The sequence below is a fragment of the Lissotriton vulgaris genome, chromosome 3_1, assembly GCF_964263255.1.
Source record: "Lissotriton vulgaris chromosome 3_1, aLisVul1.2, whole genome shotgun sequence".
Taxonomy (NCBI): Eukaryota; Metazoa; Chordata; class Amphibia; order Caudata; family Salamandridae; genus Lissotriton; species Lissotriton vulgaris.
The window spans coordinates 1,638,386,609-1,638,405,422 of NC_141689.1; the positions used below are offsets into that span (position 1 = coordinate 1,638,386,609).

The following is an 18,814-nucleotide window of genomic DNA, read 5'->3' on the forward strand; positions in this document are numbered from 1 at the left end:
GAGACAGACTTTATTATCAGTTGCTTAATAACCAGGAGCAGAATGTGCTTGTTTTATTAAGCATTATATACACCAGTTTCCTAGTTTAAATTACTTGGACCGGGGGAATTTGGTGAAGGGAGTGACACGATATGGTTTTACTATAAAACGTTCTTATCTTTGAAATGTTGCATTCATTATCCTTACCTGACATACCTTTTCTTCACAGGTAATTGGCCCCAGCAAATAGCTGTGTGGGCCTGAACGGCGATTTGCCGTGAGTATACTTTTAAAAAAAAGGGAAAAAAACTTTCTTTTCATTTTTCACACTAATATCCTCACGGTAGGGTGCACCTTAGTGCGTGCAGACCGCCGGAGGATTACACTACTGGTCCTGAAGAATGCATTTTTCCTCCTCTATCCTTTTTTTCCTCCTCTGTATTTGTCCCGCACATGAACTTTTTGAGGTTGGTTTCACTCTTCTGTTGTTTATGAATAGTACTACTAGGGGTAAGAGGGTGAACAGTGATACCCTTACTCTCCTGTTGTTTGATTGGGCTTCAGCTTAACACCTTGGCTGTGATCGATATTCCCCTCCTATGCTGGACCACAATAAAAACGGGTGTGGTCATGACGAGCTCAGCTTGTCATCAGCACACGAGCACTGTGCTGCATGACGAGCTGAGCTCGTCATGAGCATGTAAGGGGTTAAGCTAACAAATGATTTTTGATTTTTAGCATATGCTGAAGACATGTTCTTATACATCCGAAGGAAAACTATAAATGTCATTTATATCAATCTGCATCATTTCATTGATTTCTTGATCACTTGCAAATGGGCATTTACATTCTTAGCATTTTGTTTAGTCGGTACACACGAGGTGCATTGGATACATGGACAAAAAGTGAAAATATTAGCAACAAATATACATAGAGCTTTCAGTAATTTCCAGCCCCATACAGTAAACATGTCCCCTAGCCATCCAGTCAAAGTCCAGGTCACTGAATCCTGGTGAATTTCAGTGGCTATTTTGTGCATCTTACAAATCGCATCAAAAACATAAAAGAGCGTGGTCAGGGATGTAAATGCAACAGCTACCCCAGATGATGCGACACGCTCCACCACGGTCAGCCAGAATGACGTTGAGGACCATTCTATTTTTGAGCGTCACAATTCTCGCAATTTGTAGTTATTCGGTTATATTTCCAAGTGCCATTGCTGCCTGATTGGTTACAGCCTCTACAACATGTGTCAAACGTCTGATCTTTCTGCTGTTTAAGGACGCACTAACAAAGAAGAATAGTTCCAAGTTAAAGTCAATATACTGCTGCAGTGCAGTATCAATTTGATCCACCTCAACATTATTTATTGTCCTCTTGAATATGCTCTTAGAAATGTCATAATACAGTTTGTCTTTATGGTAGGATGCAGGTGCCAAAAACACAGGTGGAAGCAAAAAGGACACGTAGCAGCTACCTGACCAACCAATAGGTAGATGATAACCTTTACTTCCGCAAATGATATAAGTATTATGTGAGGACAAATAACTGCCATTAATCATTCCAGTACTAGTCAACATTAAAGTACAGTCACTTTTTCCCACAGGTATACTGCCAATACTGCTCAGAGATCCGCTCGAGCTCTACTGACAGCAATAACAGGAGGCCCATTTCCCTTGGTTGTTCGAGTGTTAGGGAAAACATGGCGCGCAGAGCAATTTCCAAAACGATACTCCTCCATTTCCCGTACAGTTCCGTTAGCTTGTGGATCTCCTTTCTCATCAGGGTAACAAACCCTATTCGATTGAGCGTTTAGTCCTCCTAAATCAGCATAAGTAATGTTAGCAACTTCAGAAGCCCACAACAATGCAAACCAGGCTCTACCGGAGCCATTATGTGAAAATGGCAAGGGAATAAAAGGCGTTCCTCCCTTTTTCTGATGAGCTGGCATCTTTCCACATACCCAGCAGTTGGTAACATTTGTAGCATTGTGTGTATGGTGCAACATCTGAATGAAAGCGTTATTGAGGTAGGACATTCTGTGCTTCTGTTCATAAGGAAGAGTGAAGTAATGGTGTTCAATGGGGACAGGAGTGGTAGCAGTCAGTAGATTTCGGACAAGGGCTACTTCCTCTACAATCCATGTTATTGTAGTAACAATAACAGTCAAAGTGAGTCCAGTAACAATCATTGTTCTTTTGCTACAAACTCTTGCAGCAGCCGGTTTCATCTCCTTAGGCATATTAATTTCGTTGACAAACAACAAAACAGATGGTGCCCTAAGGTCCTGGGCAGACGTTGATTACTTCACTGAGGTGGAGACGAACAGTCACTAAAAGGTTACCCTCCTTTGTAGTCAGGCTGTAACCACCCAGGACAGTGGCTCAGTCTTTTACAATGATGAAGTATTTTTCTTCCTGGGTCGCAGCTAATATCGGGATGTAATCTTTAAATCTATGACAATAAATGTAGTGTCAGTAGGAGGAACCATAGTAAGAAGTGTTGTGATGTCGGAGACTACCGGGTATTGGGGCCCCACAATTTTGTTAACCTCTCATAAATCAAAAATAAATCTGTACATTTTAGTATCAGTGTCTCTTTTCAAAATAGGAAGGATAGGGCTATTACAGGTATTATAAAGGACATCTTCCACAACCCCCACCTTGATCAAATCCTGAACAATGTGCGTCAATGCTGCTTTGCCTTCCCGAGATATTTTATATTGGGGCAGTTGAGGCAATGAAGCACCTTCCTTCACTTGAATATGTACTGGTGGGATACCATTGGCCCCACATCAGTATCTGATGTAGCCCATAAAGTACTAGGTAAAGATGCGAGAACAATATCTCCTTTAAGGAGACAAGACAACTCAACCATTGGATAGTTATCATTTAAGATAACAAGCACCCCTTCTGGGGAACAACGTATTGTAGCACGAAAATATTGGAGCATAACAATGCCCACATCATCATCTGGCGTTGTAGGGGAAAGCAAAAATGGACATGCTGAAGTGAATTTATCAAGACTAAATGCAAGTGGCTGTGACAGTGGCTAGATGTGGTGTCCCATCGAATCCTATCCATGTTCTCATTGCGCCAGACAGGGAAGCCCTAGGAACCAATTTTTAGACAGATCACCACGAGTAGCTCCTGTATCAACCAGAAACTGATCAGTAGAGCCCAAGACGTTTGCATCAACATAAGGACCTTTCAGATCTACTGGGACCTCAACCTGTTTCTAACCCCATCCTAGGCATTCCTATGCATAATCAGAATTCAGTCTATCAAAGGTATTAGGATAATTTGGTCCGTGTTCAACTGCCTCAAACCTGGGACAATTATCTATTCCTCCCCTTTGTCCTGAATTCCCTGGATGTCCCTCTTATGCTTCTTCTACCCCGCTGAAACTGCTGACCTTGGAAAAGGGGGCACTCAGAACGCCAATGTCCAATCTCTTTACAATAAGCACACTGATCAGAAGACAAAGTTGCTCGAGAGAAAGGGGGAACACCAGGGGTATATACTGCACGTCTGCCTCTACCACCACCTCTGAATGGTAGACCATATACTTGAGCCAACATAACTTTCGTCTTTAAATCCTTAACCTTGGGGGCGTGGCCAAGATGGCGGCTCGATAGGACATGCCGCTCTGTCTCTCCCTTTGGTGGCCTGACAAAGCACCGGCGTTTCACCTCTATTAGTAGTCAGACACACGTTCATCAGTGTCTAATTATTGCGGATGATGCAGTGGATGCTGTGGTGGTGAGAAACTGCTGTTTTTCCTGCTTGCGGCATTTAATCTAGCCGTAATGCAGGAAGCGATCCTGCAAGGGTGCTGCCTAGCTTTGAGGCGGCTCTGCACTGGTGCGTCGGCAGCCGAGGGAAAAGATTCAGGAACAACCAGGCCCCACTGTGGAGAACACAAGTGAGGCAAGGGGAGCAGACTGGGCTGCCGACCCGACAACACCCGGAGAGTGGCGAGTGACCTGTACGCACCTCGTATTGCGGGAGAGGCTGGCACACTCCAGTTGCGGCAGTGCACGTAGTGGTGCGGTGGAGCACCTGCCATTTTTGAATGAGGTCCAGTAGCAGTTTGGCGATTTTGGGGCCGGTCAGAGGTACCGCGGGCCTATGTAATTCCACTCATCCCGACACACACCAGGCAAGTGACCGATCTAGGGGGAAAAGTTGCAGTGTACACTCTATACTGGGAGCGCGAGGAGAGGGCGGCGGCTGACATTGGGAGGCCCGGGGTGCAGTTGGTGTGCTTTGTGCCCCAAAGCATATGATATACCACCAGGGGATTACATCGGCCACACCTGGAGTGGACCCTGCAGCGAGCCGGCCTCGATGACCCAAGTAGGGCCTGGGACACAGCAGCAATCTGGAGGAGTAGCGGTGGGTGCCTGGCCCACGAGGATTGTGCCAGTGGGCTCAGCCAGATATGGGGGGCTGATTCGAACACTGCACAGAGGTCCCGGTTGGCCCCAGGACGTGCCATTTCAAGCCTACACACGCTGCCAGAGAAGTTGCGGCCCCCAGAGCTCCCCGTATGGCACAGAACCAACGCCGGAGGAGGGATTGGGCACCGGACATGCCGAAGGCAAAATAATGCGACAGCTGGGGAGCCGTGCCTGTGGGCTCCCCAGGGGAAGGAGAAGGGACCCCTCTGAGCCTCACCATAGCCAACCAGACTGAGCACATAGACGGCCCACGGACAGAGGACCAGCCTAGATACCACAAGACTTGACCAGGGCCGGGTGCAGCCGGATCGACATGCGGTGCCTGAGAAGGGGCCAAGGGACGGCATTCTGGTCCAACGCCATTGCATTCCACGAGGCGTAGATTTACACGAGGCCCACTAGTGCCCGCTCCAGTATGTCCTCCTCCCGAGGGCGGAGAGAAAAAACCCTAAAGGAGATATTCGCAAAGGACCAAGGCAGTCAACAAATGGTCGATACACCGGCAAGCACCGAACTGTCTTCAGAAATGAGCAGTGAATGTGGAGAGCCAATAACAAAAGCCTTCCTGGAATCCCTGTTCTTGGCACTGCAGGAGGACCTGCTAACACTTCACGGCTGAAATCAAAGATGTCCGAAGAGACAGACAGCATCGGTGAGAGGGTCGCTTAGCTGGAAGAGAAAAGTGACGGGAGAGATGTGGAACTGTCGACACTTAAACAAGACGTCATTCAATCCCACCTTGAAGACCTGGAGAATCGCTCCCGCCGTCATAACATCAGGATCCGGGGAGGGGGGGGGGGGGGGGGGGGGAGTAATGATCGATAAGAAAGCAGGCGACATCTTCAAATACACCAGAGATTTCCTTAACAATATCCTGGGCAACTCCCTAGACACGGACCTCAAATTGGACAGGGCACACAGAGTAAGCCCAACACGCCTGCCACAGCCCCGCCATCTGACATTGTGGTCTGTGTTCAAGACTTTCGAACCAAAGAATAAATCTTACAGAAAGCCCAACAGATGCAGCCCCTAACATACCGTGGACAGACCCCTGCCCTATACCAAGACTTGGCAGCACTCACTTTAAAAAAAAAAAGAGGAGAACCTTCAGGCCTATCACCTCGCACTTTCACCAGCGCAACATTTCCTATAGCTGGGGCCATCGGTTTCATCTGATCTTCCGCATGGATGGCAAACTTTTCCAGCTTTGTTCCCCATCGGAGGCCTGCCGCCTGCTAGGAATCGATCCCCCGGCAGAAGAGTGGCGACTAAGCCCTTACACCCGATGGAGAAGATACAAGAGCACATTGGAGGACACAGGGACGACAACGCCGGCCTTAACTACCAAAACCCACAGAAAATTCAACGGGACAGAAAGCAGCCCTCGCTACTCTGCCTGCAGAATTGGCAAAGACACAGTCTGGTTGATATCCACCTGACCTATCAAGCTCTTTGACGTGTCCCTCTAGATAGTGGGCAGCTGGCGGGAAGGTGGAGGGACGTCCTCGGCCACAATATATCCCCCATGGAAACTCTCATCCGATCATCCGAAGATGATGGACTACGTTATGACTCATTATTTCCCTTTCTTATTTCTGCTCTTTGCAGATGGATTTCACCTGAATATTTCTTTGGGGTTATTTTTCAGGGGTTTAGGGATTCTGTGTCCACCCTTTTTAATTGGTAGCATAGGTCTACATAGGAAGTGCCTTCCAGTATCACAACCTGCTCACTAATTACGCGGCAGCAGATCCCAGATCCTGTTCATACTCCCACCTATCCTCGTCTGGATAAATGACTCCCACCACACCCAAGATACTCACCCTGAATGTGAGGGGACTTAACAATCCTGTTAAGCGTAAGGCAGTTTTGTCATGTTTAGAAAACACCAATGCGACCATATGCCTACTTCAGGAAACACATTTATTATCATCAAAAGATTGCCACGGCCTCAAATCCCGCAGGTTCCCGACCCAGCTGTTTTCCTCAGGCCCCACCAAATCGACTGGCGTGGCCATACTGGTTGCCCAGAGGTTTCAGGGGGAGGTCCTTCACAAAGAAGCCGAAATTAAGGGACAGATCCTAACCTATTGTTTCGCTTTAGGAGGTCCAACATTCACCACAGGCTCAGTGTATGCTCCTAAAGGGGGACAAGAAAAGTTTCTGCCCACAGCGCTCACCAAAGCGACAGCCACAATAGAACGCAGAATCTTTTTTTTTGGGGGGGGGAGGGGCTTGGGGGGACTTGAATTTAGTCTTTGATAACGACACAGACAGATAATGTCAACACACCAGTCAGACAGGCGCATTATCGACTGCAGGTTTAACTCGACTGCACGACTTCGGCCTCAACAACCTGTGGCGATGCCTCCACCCCCATAGTTGCGAATACTCTTATCACTCTAATGCGCATAAAACATATGCTAGACTCGACAAGCTGATGATATTGACACCTTTGTATGCGTAAGCAACAGACGTAGAGATAGGTGTAACCTCTCTATCCGACCACGCACCAGTCATCGCAACTTTTACTTTCCCAGCCATGCAGCAACCCTCTCTACTGTGGCGCCTTCGACACCTCGCAGCAGTAGTAGAACAGATACAGTGTTCCATAAAAGACTACCTCTCCCACAACACTAACAATGGCACTTCCCTATCTACACAGTGGGCAGCGCCTACAGCGGTTATAAACTGGGAATTGGTGGCCATTTCGGCGGCAGAAAATGCAGAGTGCAAGCGGGACGACTTTACCCAAAAAGAGAGCTGCATCGACGAACAGGGGCGCCTCGGGTTTGGCACCAACTGAAACCTGTGCGACAACAACTCGCAGTGCTGGACCAAGACAGAGTGGAGTTTGCGGCCCTCCGGCTGTGACACGCCTACTACACAGGGCGAGATAGAGGTGGTCGCCTCCTCGCCCATAAATTCCGAGAGACCTGACAAAAGCAGAGGGTCTGGGAGATTCAACAGGGAGATGGTCGGCGAGTATTCGAGGATTCCGAGATTGCTGAGGCTTCCGAGATTTTTACGCCCGCCTTTATGCCAGCTCACCACTGTCTAATGCAGACAGAGCTGCCTTTCTCGAGTCTGCTGGCTTGCCCGAATTGACTAAAGCCCAAGCTGATCACCTGGACAGGGAAATTAGAATAGAAGAGGTCATTGAAGCCATCTCACGTCCCGATGGCTTCTCTGCCATATTTTACAAAACATTTTGCTCCATCCTAACTAAGCTTTTTAATTCATTTGCTGAACCTGAAACGATACCTGGAGACATGCTCGAACTTTCCATATTGGTTATCCAGAAACCGGGAAAGGAAAAAAAGAAAACAAGCGGAGCTCATCGCCCCATATCTCTTCTCAACATTGATCTCAGGCTATACATTGGGATATTGGCTGCTCGTCTTGCGCCCCACATGCCTGGTATGATTGATCCGGACCAGGCAGGTTTTATCCCCCAGCACCAAATAAGCGACAATACAAAGGGGGCAAGTCATCTTATTGAGAAAGCTTAACAGACGCAAGGGGAGTATATGATGCTCACTATCGACGCAGAGAAGGCCTTCGATAGGGTCCACTGACCATACCTAGAACAGGTTCGAGTAAATGACTACACGTCATCCCAAGAGTTTGAGTTTTATATGGAGCCTTTGGCCCATCCACTTCGACATAACCCAGCCATCACAGGGATTCAATTTGGAGGTTATACCCACACAATTAGTTTATATGCTGATGACATCCTGATCTCGTTGTCAAACCCAACTCTTGCACTGCCGGCATGCCTCGCTGGACTAAAGACATTTGCGCAAGCCTCGGGGTTTAGGGTGAATATGGATAAATCGGTGAAGCTCTACCTCTCCCTAGCGTCCTCCACCTGTGCACATCTTCAGGGCCTTCATCCCATTCAATGGGCAACAGACAATTCCCTTTCTAGGGATCCAACTAGCTCCCTCCTAACCAGGCATAGTAGCCACTAAATACGCACAGTTGCGGCTGACAATCCGTAAGGAGCTGAGCCAATGGAAGCACTTTCCAGGCTCAGTAAAAGAGCAGCAGTTAAAATGACCATATAACCTCAGATCTTAGATTTGTTTCAAACTATGCCTCTCCAACCTCCAAATGGTTGGATACAACAAACCCCGTCCGAATTTGCACAATTTATATGGAATGGCTGCAAGCCAAGGATGAAGCAGGCATTGGTGGTGCTTCCGCCGGAGAAGGGGGCCTTGGTATCCCCAATCTCCACCTATACTTCCAAACGACTCAATTGCCTCATCTGGTCGAATGGAGCCGTTTGGAGTCGGAGAAGCACTGGTTGTTCCAGGACCAGGCAGTAGCCGCCAGACATCTCCAGGGAATCCTCTTCCTTCGGAGGATGCACAGACCACTCAACTTATAAGTGTCCCATATCACCTGGGTCACCCTTTAAACGTGGACCACACCAACATCAAACACAATCTCACTACCTTCCCCTCGCCACTTACTCTGTTGCTTGATAACCCCAACTTCAAGCCAGTTATGGAAGCAGCAGCCTTTACACGGTGGAGGTCCTCAAAGTGCCACTCTCTGGGCCATCTCTTTGATGTAGACGGGATTATATCATTTCAACAGCTCAGGCTGGACAACGGGCTACCTGAAACTGAAAGGTTCTGATACCTCCCGATTAGGCACTGGGCCTGCATCCCCAGGTTAAGCAGATTGCCTATAGACACCTCCCCGCTTATGAGAAGTGGCTTGTCACTCGCACTTCATATTAAAAAAAAAAGAATCTCGGACTTGTATAAAATGCTACTAGCCAGAAATACATACATGTAAAATGCCAGCCGCGCAAGATGAGAATGGGAACTGGGCAGAACACTCAGCCATATGGAATGGGAGGGAGTATACCATAGAGCTCGCCACTCAGCATACCACATGGGGCTGACCGAAACCCTAACCAAATTAGTTACTTATTGGTACTACACTCCTGAGAGCCTTCACTCAATAGATCCCACCCAGGGGGCGAACTGCTGTTAAGGATGCGGGAGCGTGGGCACCCTAGTGCACCTGTTGTGGGAATGCACACATATCCAGACATACTGGTTAAGTACTTGATGAAGGGGACAAACATTTAGACACAAATACCGAGATTTCCCGCATACGTCCTCCTGGGCCTTCCGAACCCTTTGACCTACCCTCTCAGATCCCGCAGAGGTCGGTTGATCGCAATAGCGCTGGATTCCGCAGTGCAAAAGAACAATTGTTACTTACCTGTAAACAGGTGGTTCTCCAGTATTGGTGTCTTTCATAGATTCACATGCTTGAATATCCCCCGTCGTCCGAGTGGGAGTCCCACGGTAAATAAAATAGCTATAATATAATATAACATACATACATACATAACATAAAGCCTGAAATAGAAAAAAGGCATAACAAGCCTACACATATTTCTACATAGGAATGCATGGAAAAGGAAAAAACCATTTGCAGTCTATCATTGTCATTATGTTGGTCCAAACAACAGCCAATCAGGCGCCAGCAACCCTCTAGAACCTTCTCCTCAGAGCTCAGCACCTCAGATTTTCGTAGCACAAGAGTGACCACAGAGTCTATGAGGAGAAAAGAGCCTCTGAGAGGAGGAGGGTGGGTCGCATGTGAATCTATGAAAGACACCAATACTGGAGAACCACCAGTTTACAGGTAAGTAACAATTGTTCTTCTCCAGTATTAGGGTGTCTTTCATAGATTCACATGCTTGAATATAGACTAGAAAGCAGTAATATCCGAAGAAAACTTCCCAGCATGATACACATGCATAGACTTATAAGACCACATATGTCTATAATCATGCAAGACGTACAGAAACAAGGTAAACCATAATGGAGGATGAAAGACAGAGGCTCACCTTATTGAAAAAGATAGCGAAGCCTAGCCTGTCCCACTGCAGTGTCTGCTTTGTTAATGGCACACAGGCAGTAGTATTTCATAAACGTGTGCCTGCTTGACCACATGGCTGCTCTGCAGATCTGATTCAGCGGCACACCGGCAAACAGGGCAGTTGAAGACGATATCACCCTGGTAGGATGGGTCCTCACTGAAGACTGTAGAGGCTTGCCTGCCTGTTGATGGCAGAAAGCAATGGCCGAGGAAAACCCCACGAGCAATAGTAGGATTGGGAACTGGACGCCCTTAGTGGAAACGTCCATAAGCTATGAAGATGGCAAATATCAGCAGCTGCATAGATCCATCTAGCTATGGTGCCTTTAGACTCTGCTTGTCCTTGCCGTATATATCCATAGGCAATAAACAGTCAATCGGATTTGAGAATGACAGAGGTCCTTTGCAAATAGAATTTTAAAACATCTTCTGATGCCAAGGGTAAGTAATGCCCTCTCCGCAGGGGATTGGGGATTAGGAAAAAACTTCAAGATAACTAGTTCATTCAGGTGAAAATCCGAAGGCACCTTAGGCATAAACCTTGGGTTTGTACGTAGCACCACAGAATTGGACGTGAATTGTAAGAAAGGTGAATTGACAGTGAGAGCTTGAACATCACAGACTCTTCAGATGAAGTTAATGCTAGCAAAGAGAAAAAACGTTGCATGTTAGGAAATTGAAATACATCCTGAAAATTGGCTCAAATGGGTGACGCATGAGCTGCGCTAATACTACATTAAAATGCCATGATGGAGGCGGACGACGTACAGGAGGAAACATTCTGAGTAGTTCCTTAAAGAACCGTTGTATTCTTGAAGAATAAAAAGAGATGGACCCATCCTGACGTTACCTTGAAATGGCTGCCAAAAAGACCTTTAACGTTGAAAGAGATAAGCCTAATCTTGCCAGGTGCAAGAAAAAGGTAATATCTAGTCCGGCGTTGCATGAAATGGGTGAACCCCAGCAGATTAACACCAAATGCAGATTTCTTTTTTTTTTTATTAAAGACTGTATGTCTTTATTTTAGTAGGTGCTCTTGTGTAAGCCAGTACCCCCTTACAATCCGCCGAGATGGTCAGATGAGCTAATTCAAGGCGCTTCAGGAGCCAAGCTGCTAATTTTAGAGAAGCCGGATCGGATGGCAAATTTGACCATACTGAATGGAGAGGAGATTTGGTATTGGTCGAAACTGTATTGGATCGTACTCTGAGAGGACAAGAAGTTCGGTGAACCAGTATTGGCGAGGCCACCTGTGGGCGATGAGAATCAAACGGCACGGCTCTTTCTTCATCTTCCGGAGAACTCTCGGAACCAATGATATCTGAGGAAAAGGCGTAAGCATATAATTGAGACCAGTTTATCGAAAAACGCCTTCCCCTGCGAGTCCTTGTGGGGATGCCAGCTTGCAAAGAAACAGGCATTTGCTGTTCTTTTTTTTGTCGCAAAGAGGTCTAGATCGGGATGACCCCACAGCTGGAAGATTCGATCCGCCGTTGGCTGATGCAGTTCCTATTTGTGGTTGGACACCTGTTGTCCGCCAGCACATTTGCAACTCCCGGCACATGAACAGCCAAGAGTTTGATCCTGTGCCATATTGCCCAAGCCCATATCTCTTGGGCGATCTGAGATAGAAGAACCAACCTCGTTCTTCCCGGTTTGTTTAAGTAATGCATACTTGAAGTATTGTCTGTGCGAACCAATACTATGGCCCCTTGAATGATAACACGAAAAGATTTGAGGGCTAAGAAGATGGCACCTAGCTCTAGCAGATTGATGTGCCAAGCCTTTTGTTGAGCGTTCCATTCCCTGCTGACATTCAGCCCTTGAAGATATGCTCCCCAACCCTTGAGGGATGAGTCTGTGGTGATTGTGTAATTTGGCGCTTTTTGAAGGAAAAACGCACACCCCTTCTACAAATTTCTTTCTTGGACCCACCAAACAAAAAGGCCTCTTGCATCCGAGGATGGATTTGAATGAGATCTTCGAATGAACTGGAGACCTGCAACCAACGTAAAAGAACCACCAAGTGGGAGATGCAGGCCAGTCGTTGGTGTGAGACAAACACATTTGCTAGGGTTGTATTGATTGATGCTCCGAGAAACTTTGATATCTGAGCTAGTACTAGTTGGGACTGGTCATGATTTATTGAAAATCAGGTCTTGAAACAGTGAATGATAAGTCTGGGTGTGCTGGACTGCTTGTAAATAAGAGCGAGCCCTTATTATACAGTTGCCTCAGTAATGATAAATTTAAATGTAAATGCCTTGCAGACGTAGATAGGCTGCCACTGGTGCAGGCATCTACGTAAAGACACGTGAAACGGACCTAAATCCAAGAGGTAGGACTTTAATTGAATAAGTTCTGTACCTATTGTAAAGCGTAGCCACTTCCTGTGCTTAAGAAGGATTGGCACATGAAAATAGACATCCTGGAGGTTGAGAGTAGTTATAAAGTCGTTCTGGCATAGGAACTTTAGGACGGTCTTGAGGGACCACATTTGTAAAGTTTGTGCAAAGATCAAAATCATGCGCTACTTCCCTCATTTGCTTGTTGATCAGGAACTGAGAGTATACCCTAACGCTGTTGGAGATTCGGAACCACTCCGACGGTCCCTGATTGTATCCATATAGACACTTGCGCAAACTACACCTGTAGAAGAGAAGGTGGAGGTCCCTTTGAAGGTGTAGAAAGAGGGAAATTTGACTAATTGGAATAAAAGTGAGATATTACACCTTTGACGTCTTTGGAGGGAATAAAGGTGTGTTCCAGGTAATCCATTGTTTATAGAAGAGTTGCCTCGGCTGTACGATGATTGTCTATGTACGACCTGCTGGTACTGTGCCTATATGACTGCGTTTGATTTGCGTAACGCAGTTGGTTCTGATTGCAGGAGCCAATACTTGATGGAACTCCCTTGAAACAAAGGACGTGGAGCTACGTTCTCGGCACCACGAAAAGGCTGCAATTCTATATCCCGAAGGTGCGGGCAGTATCTGTGTCCTTTAAGATGGTCTGATGTGCCTCATCAACATGCTGGCCAGAAGGGATCCTCAATCAATAGAACAAGTGAAGTATTGAAGTCTGAAACTCCCTGCGAAAGACGTAGCATTGAAGCAAAATTGTCTTTGCCAGACTGCCCTTACAGCAAGCTGTGGAAAAACCTGTACACGCAATGTCCGCTTCACAGTGTATCATTTCTGATGCACTTCTCTCTCTCTCTCTCCCTCCTGCAGGATCTTCAAAGCGTGAGGCTTGGAGGATTCTGGAATAAGTTCTACTGGCGCCAACATGTCAGAGCACATCTGGCGGTATACCTGCCCAACTGGCTTGCCAGATAATCGCCATGCCGCCTGAGTAATGACTGAGTCAGGGTAGGCTGAATAGTGGGGAGCTTCACATTTGTCGAGCCGTGGAAAACAAACCGCCTGCACAGAGTTTGGCCTCTGTACGAGTCGAACACCTTCTTGCTAAATACAGTCTATGATAGGAACTGAACGAACTTGTTTCTGTAGTTACCCCAGGACGAGGGGAAAAAGTGAAAAACGATTCGTCGCTCTCTTCATGAGGAGGGGAAACCTCCAATATTCACTGGAGGTGAATGCAATAGAACTCCAGTTGTAAGAGAAGACGTAATCCCGCCATGGTACAGGCTGTGGCAGCCTTGCTGTCAGAAATACATATTTCTGATCTGAAGAAAAAACATGCTCATATGTGCTGTCCAAGAAGAATAATGGCCAGAGTAAAAAGCCATCACGCCATCACGTGGATGTAGCAGAAAGCTGCAGTCGACGAGATAAATCGTCTACCGGAAAACATTGTGCATAAAAGTCAACAGTGTGTGAAACAAACTGTCAACGGACTCAACCGTCGACTAATCCAACAGTTGACAGGGTCATCCGTCAACGGACTCAACCGTCGACTAATCCAACAGTTGACAGGGTCATCCGTCAACGGACTCAACCGTCGACTAATCCAACAGTTGACAGGGTCATCCGTCAATGAAACCAACTGGCGTCGAAGTTGAATGTTGACGAAGCTCACCGTCTACAGAGCCCACCGTCTACAGAGCCCACCGCCTACAGAGCCCACCGCCTACAGAGCCCACCGCCTACAGAGCCCACCGCCTACAGAGCCCACCGCCTACAGAGCCCACCGCCTACAGAGCCCACCGCCTACAGAGCCCACCGCCTACAGAGCCCACCGCCTACGGAGCTCACCGTCTACGGAGCTCACCGTCGACGAGCCTACCGTCGACGAGCCTACCGTCGACAAGGCCAACTGTCGAAGAAATTTACCATCGACAAAAACTCCCAGTGGTCTACGAGCATGTAGACTAAAAGAGGGCACTGTCATCATTGTCGTCGACGCATGCCTGGAGGCGTTGTCGTTGCAGAGCAACAGTGACGGCAGAGATTGTCGTCAGAGGGTACATTGACCGTATCGTCGACAAGCTGGCACATTTTCACGTAGAAAAGTGCGCAGAGTGAGTCTAGACGCCTGAGAGTAAATCTCGTGGGCGTAGATGTGGGAGGCAGACTCAAAGAAGGCAAGAGACCCCTTAATTGTGATGTTACTTCAGCTGGTGAAGTGGAGGAGACGCATCACTTAAAATCTTAATGTGCAGGAACAAACAAAAAAATCCTCCCACATCAGAAGGGGGGTATAGTCTAAGCACAAGAACAACCCCTTCTCCCCTTACCATGTCAGAGACCAGCAAAGTATTGTCCATATACTCTTCATGAGGGTTCACAGGAAAAGGTCTCAGCTTCTCACAAGTGACACAGGGTCTGAAGGAAGACTTCATGTAAGAAGACATTACAAAACTGTGATAAGAAGAAAAAATTGAAGAAAATTTGAAGAAAATTGAAGAAAACTGAGCAGAGCTCAGGGAGACTCTTCACACGACGTGCGGTAGAAAATCTGAGGTGCTGAGCTCTGAGGAGAAGGTTCTAGAGGGTTGCTGGCGCCTGATTGGCTGTAGTTTGGACCAACATAATGACAATGATAGACGGCAAATGTTTTTTTCCTTTTCCATGCATTCCTATGTAGAAATATGTGTAGGCTTGTTATGCCTTTTTTCTATTTCATATTTCTGGTTTTATGTTGTTACAATATATATATATATATATATATATATATATATATATATATCTGTCTATCTCAAAAAAGCAGAGACCCACCAGAGGATTCGATCGGAAGGCTTTATTGATGGCTTCACAGGAGAACACAATCACAAATGTTCTTTTCGGCGTATGCATTTCGGCTCCCGCATCGTCAGCGCCGTTTGTGTCCATGGAGGAGGAACCTCTCACTCGGATTTAAATATCCCGCCTCCTCCCCTAAATATCAAGCTGCTCCACCCCAGGTGAGAGTGTTGACCACCTGTATTACTCCTGGCGCGCCTTTCACCAATGGCGCCTCCAAGTCCCAGGGTGCATTGTTCTTGTTGCATCCCGGGTGTGGGGCCGGAGTTGCGTGCTCACTCTGGATTCTCCTGCTGCAAGCCACCACTCAGCCTCCCGAATCCTCAGCACACCAGCCTCCAGGATCATCGGATATATATATATATATATATCACTTGTTCCGCTTTCCTGATGCGCTCTGGAATCTCGCCAGCCGGCAAGAAGTACACGGACCAGTTAGGTGCTGAAGTTTATTGCAGAAAAAAGTCAAAGACGTTTCGGCTCAACGGACCCTTGTTCACATGACGTTTCTTTGAACGGACAGCCCTTTTAAAGTGCAAGGGTTAACAAAATCGACACCACCTGTGAGTTTTAAGTATGGACATGAGACATACGACGTCAATTTCATTGTCGAAATATAGCAACCGAGATCAGTTACTACATTTAAATTTCTGTAAAATACCATAATTAAATACATTTGCTAATATAACAAAACAAGATGTAACTTGTTGTGGGTTGGTAGAGAAAAGAGTCTCAGTAAAATACATTTTCTCTAATAAATTAAGTTTCAGGTTTTTATATGCTACATGACTTTAAAAAGCAATTTCTACCTTCTGCTCTCAAACATTGCATAAAATAATTAACTGACTGAACTCATGGTAAGGGAATAATTTAAAGTGCAAATGCTTTACTAAAGATGTGCAAATATTGCTTTCAGTGCTCACTTCTTGTGCAAATATCGCAAACTGTGCAAAATATAGCAAGTTGGGCATAATATCCCCCATCTTCATGTGCAAAATACGCTACTATCTCCAATCCAACACCCGAGTCCAAATTCATACACAATGTTGATACCTTAACCAGTAAATCTAAGATGTAAAATATATGCCTGGTATAGTCAATTAATACAAAACATGATTAGTTTGTATTGCATAAAAACCTGTTATTTCTAGATCATTTATATATTTCAACAACCCACATAATTCACAATCTTACCATAAATAATGTAGGTAAAAACAGACTTCCTAGTCCATACACTGATAGTAAAAAATCCCTGAAATTAAATCACAGAGGACTGATTAAATAGAAGGGTCCACACTGTATAAAGTGCCCTTCAGTGGTGAAATTAAAATCAGATTTCATTTCAATATAAGTAGCAGCAAAATTCAGTTTCTATTTTCAGATGTATATCTAGTCGCAGCCTTCCCATGGTGCACATGTGGTATCACCCAGCCGGGTGGTTCCTACACGTGCAACCCACAGGGAGGAGACCTTTAACAAATAGATGAGATCTTATGGCAAGCATGTGTATAAATCCTCTGTAACATTAAGGCCTACAGGGGTCTTTGTATTGAGCAAAAGAATATATTTGGTTTCGAGTCTTCTTAATCTGGCGTCCCTGTCCCCTACTCTTCTGCTATTCATAACTGCGTCAATTACCCAATATTTTAGGCTGGTGTTATCACTCTGATGGAAATCCCTGAAGTGGCGCGCCACTGGATAGGTGTTGTCTCCATTTGTGATTGCCCGCAGGTGCTGGAGGATGCGTTTGTGAACAGCATGTTTGGTGCTGCCCACATACCTGAGTTGACAGGGACATTGTAAAATATAAACTACAAATTCCGTTTTGCAGGTAAGGACCTGTGTAATTGGATGTTGAATATCTGAAAAGCCATCTTTGTAGGTTTTGGTGTTCGTGGAGGCAGGCTTTACAGGTCTTGCATCTGTAAAAGCCTTTGTTTTCCTGCCACCATGAAGATTTCACAAAGGGTCCAGGGTTTGTTACTACTAAATGATCACGTAAAGAGGGAGCTTTACTGAAGGTGAGGGATACTCTGTTAGGGATACTTTTACCAATAATATTATCCTTCATCACCAACGGCCAGTGTTGGTCAATAATCCTGCGCACTTGATGGTGCTGTTTGTTGTATCCTGTTATTATCCGGAAACAACTAGCTCCCTTCTTCCCTATACTTTGTGTGTCACTAGTAGATATTGGCTGTCGGTCAGATTTCTTCACCAAAAGTTCTTCCCTAGATAATGCCATAGATTTCTGTTTGGCCCTCAATTAATTGGCTCGAATATCCTTGTTCAAGAAAGCGCATCTTGCTTTCTCCATGGTCCTTCTCTAAATCAACAGAATTGCTACAAACTTGTAGTCGTAGCATTTCCCCATAGGGAATGCTGGAAACCAAATGTGCCGGATGTGCACTTGCAGCATGTAGAATGCTATTACCAGCGATCGCTTTACGGAAAATTCTGGATTCAAGATGTCCGTTGTTAATATATAACTCAGTGTCAAGGAATGTGACCACCTCCTGACTGAGGATGGCTGTAAATTTTAAATTTAAATTGTTGTCATTAATGTCATCAATGAATTTCAATGCCTCATCCTGACTACCCCTCCAAATTACCAGCAAGTATTCAATAAAACGAAACCATGCCACCAAATTATTACGAATGTTGTGCTGGTATTCATAGCCAAGGACCAGCTCCTCCCAAGCCCCCATGTGCAAACATGCAAAGCTTGGAGAGAAGCTGGCCCCCATTGCTACTCCCTGTAATTGGCGGTATAGTTGCTGGTTAAAAAGGAAAACATTATTGACCAAGCAGAATTGTAACATTTCTAGAAGCATTGTATTGTGTTCATTGCAATCAGGGCCCCTTCTAGATAGATAATGTTCAACTGCATTTAAACCGTCACTGTGAGGTATACTCGTGTATAGTGATGAAACATCCAGTGCAATAAGCCAATCACCAATAACCCATTCCACATCTTTGATTTTCATTAAAAAGTCCCCTGTGTCTTGAACATATGACCCAAGTTGTTGCACATACCCCTGTAAAAAATAATCTATATAAACAGAGGTGTGTTGCAGGAGACTGCCTCTGGCAGAGATGATAGGTCTTCCCGGTGGATGCAGAGGGTCTTTATGTATCTTGCGTATAAAGTACAATATAGGTGTAATGGGATTATAATTTTAAAGATATTTAAATTCAGCCTCAGTGATTAATTTGGATGATCTCCACTTTGACAGTTTGCGATGATCGTCTCCTT

At 45.9% G+C, this 18,814-nt stretch overlaps 1 protein-coding gene across 1 annotated transcript in view; it reads right to left on the reverse strand.

Moving 5' to 3' along the window:
• Positions 1 to 18,814, reverse strand: part of LOC147728286 (uncharacterized) — a 1,395,946-nt gene that overhangs the window by 1,304,937 nt on the left and 72,195 nt on the right. The window lies entirely within an intron of this gene.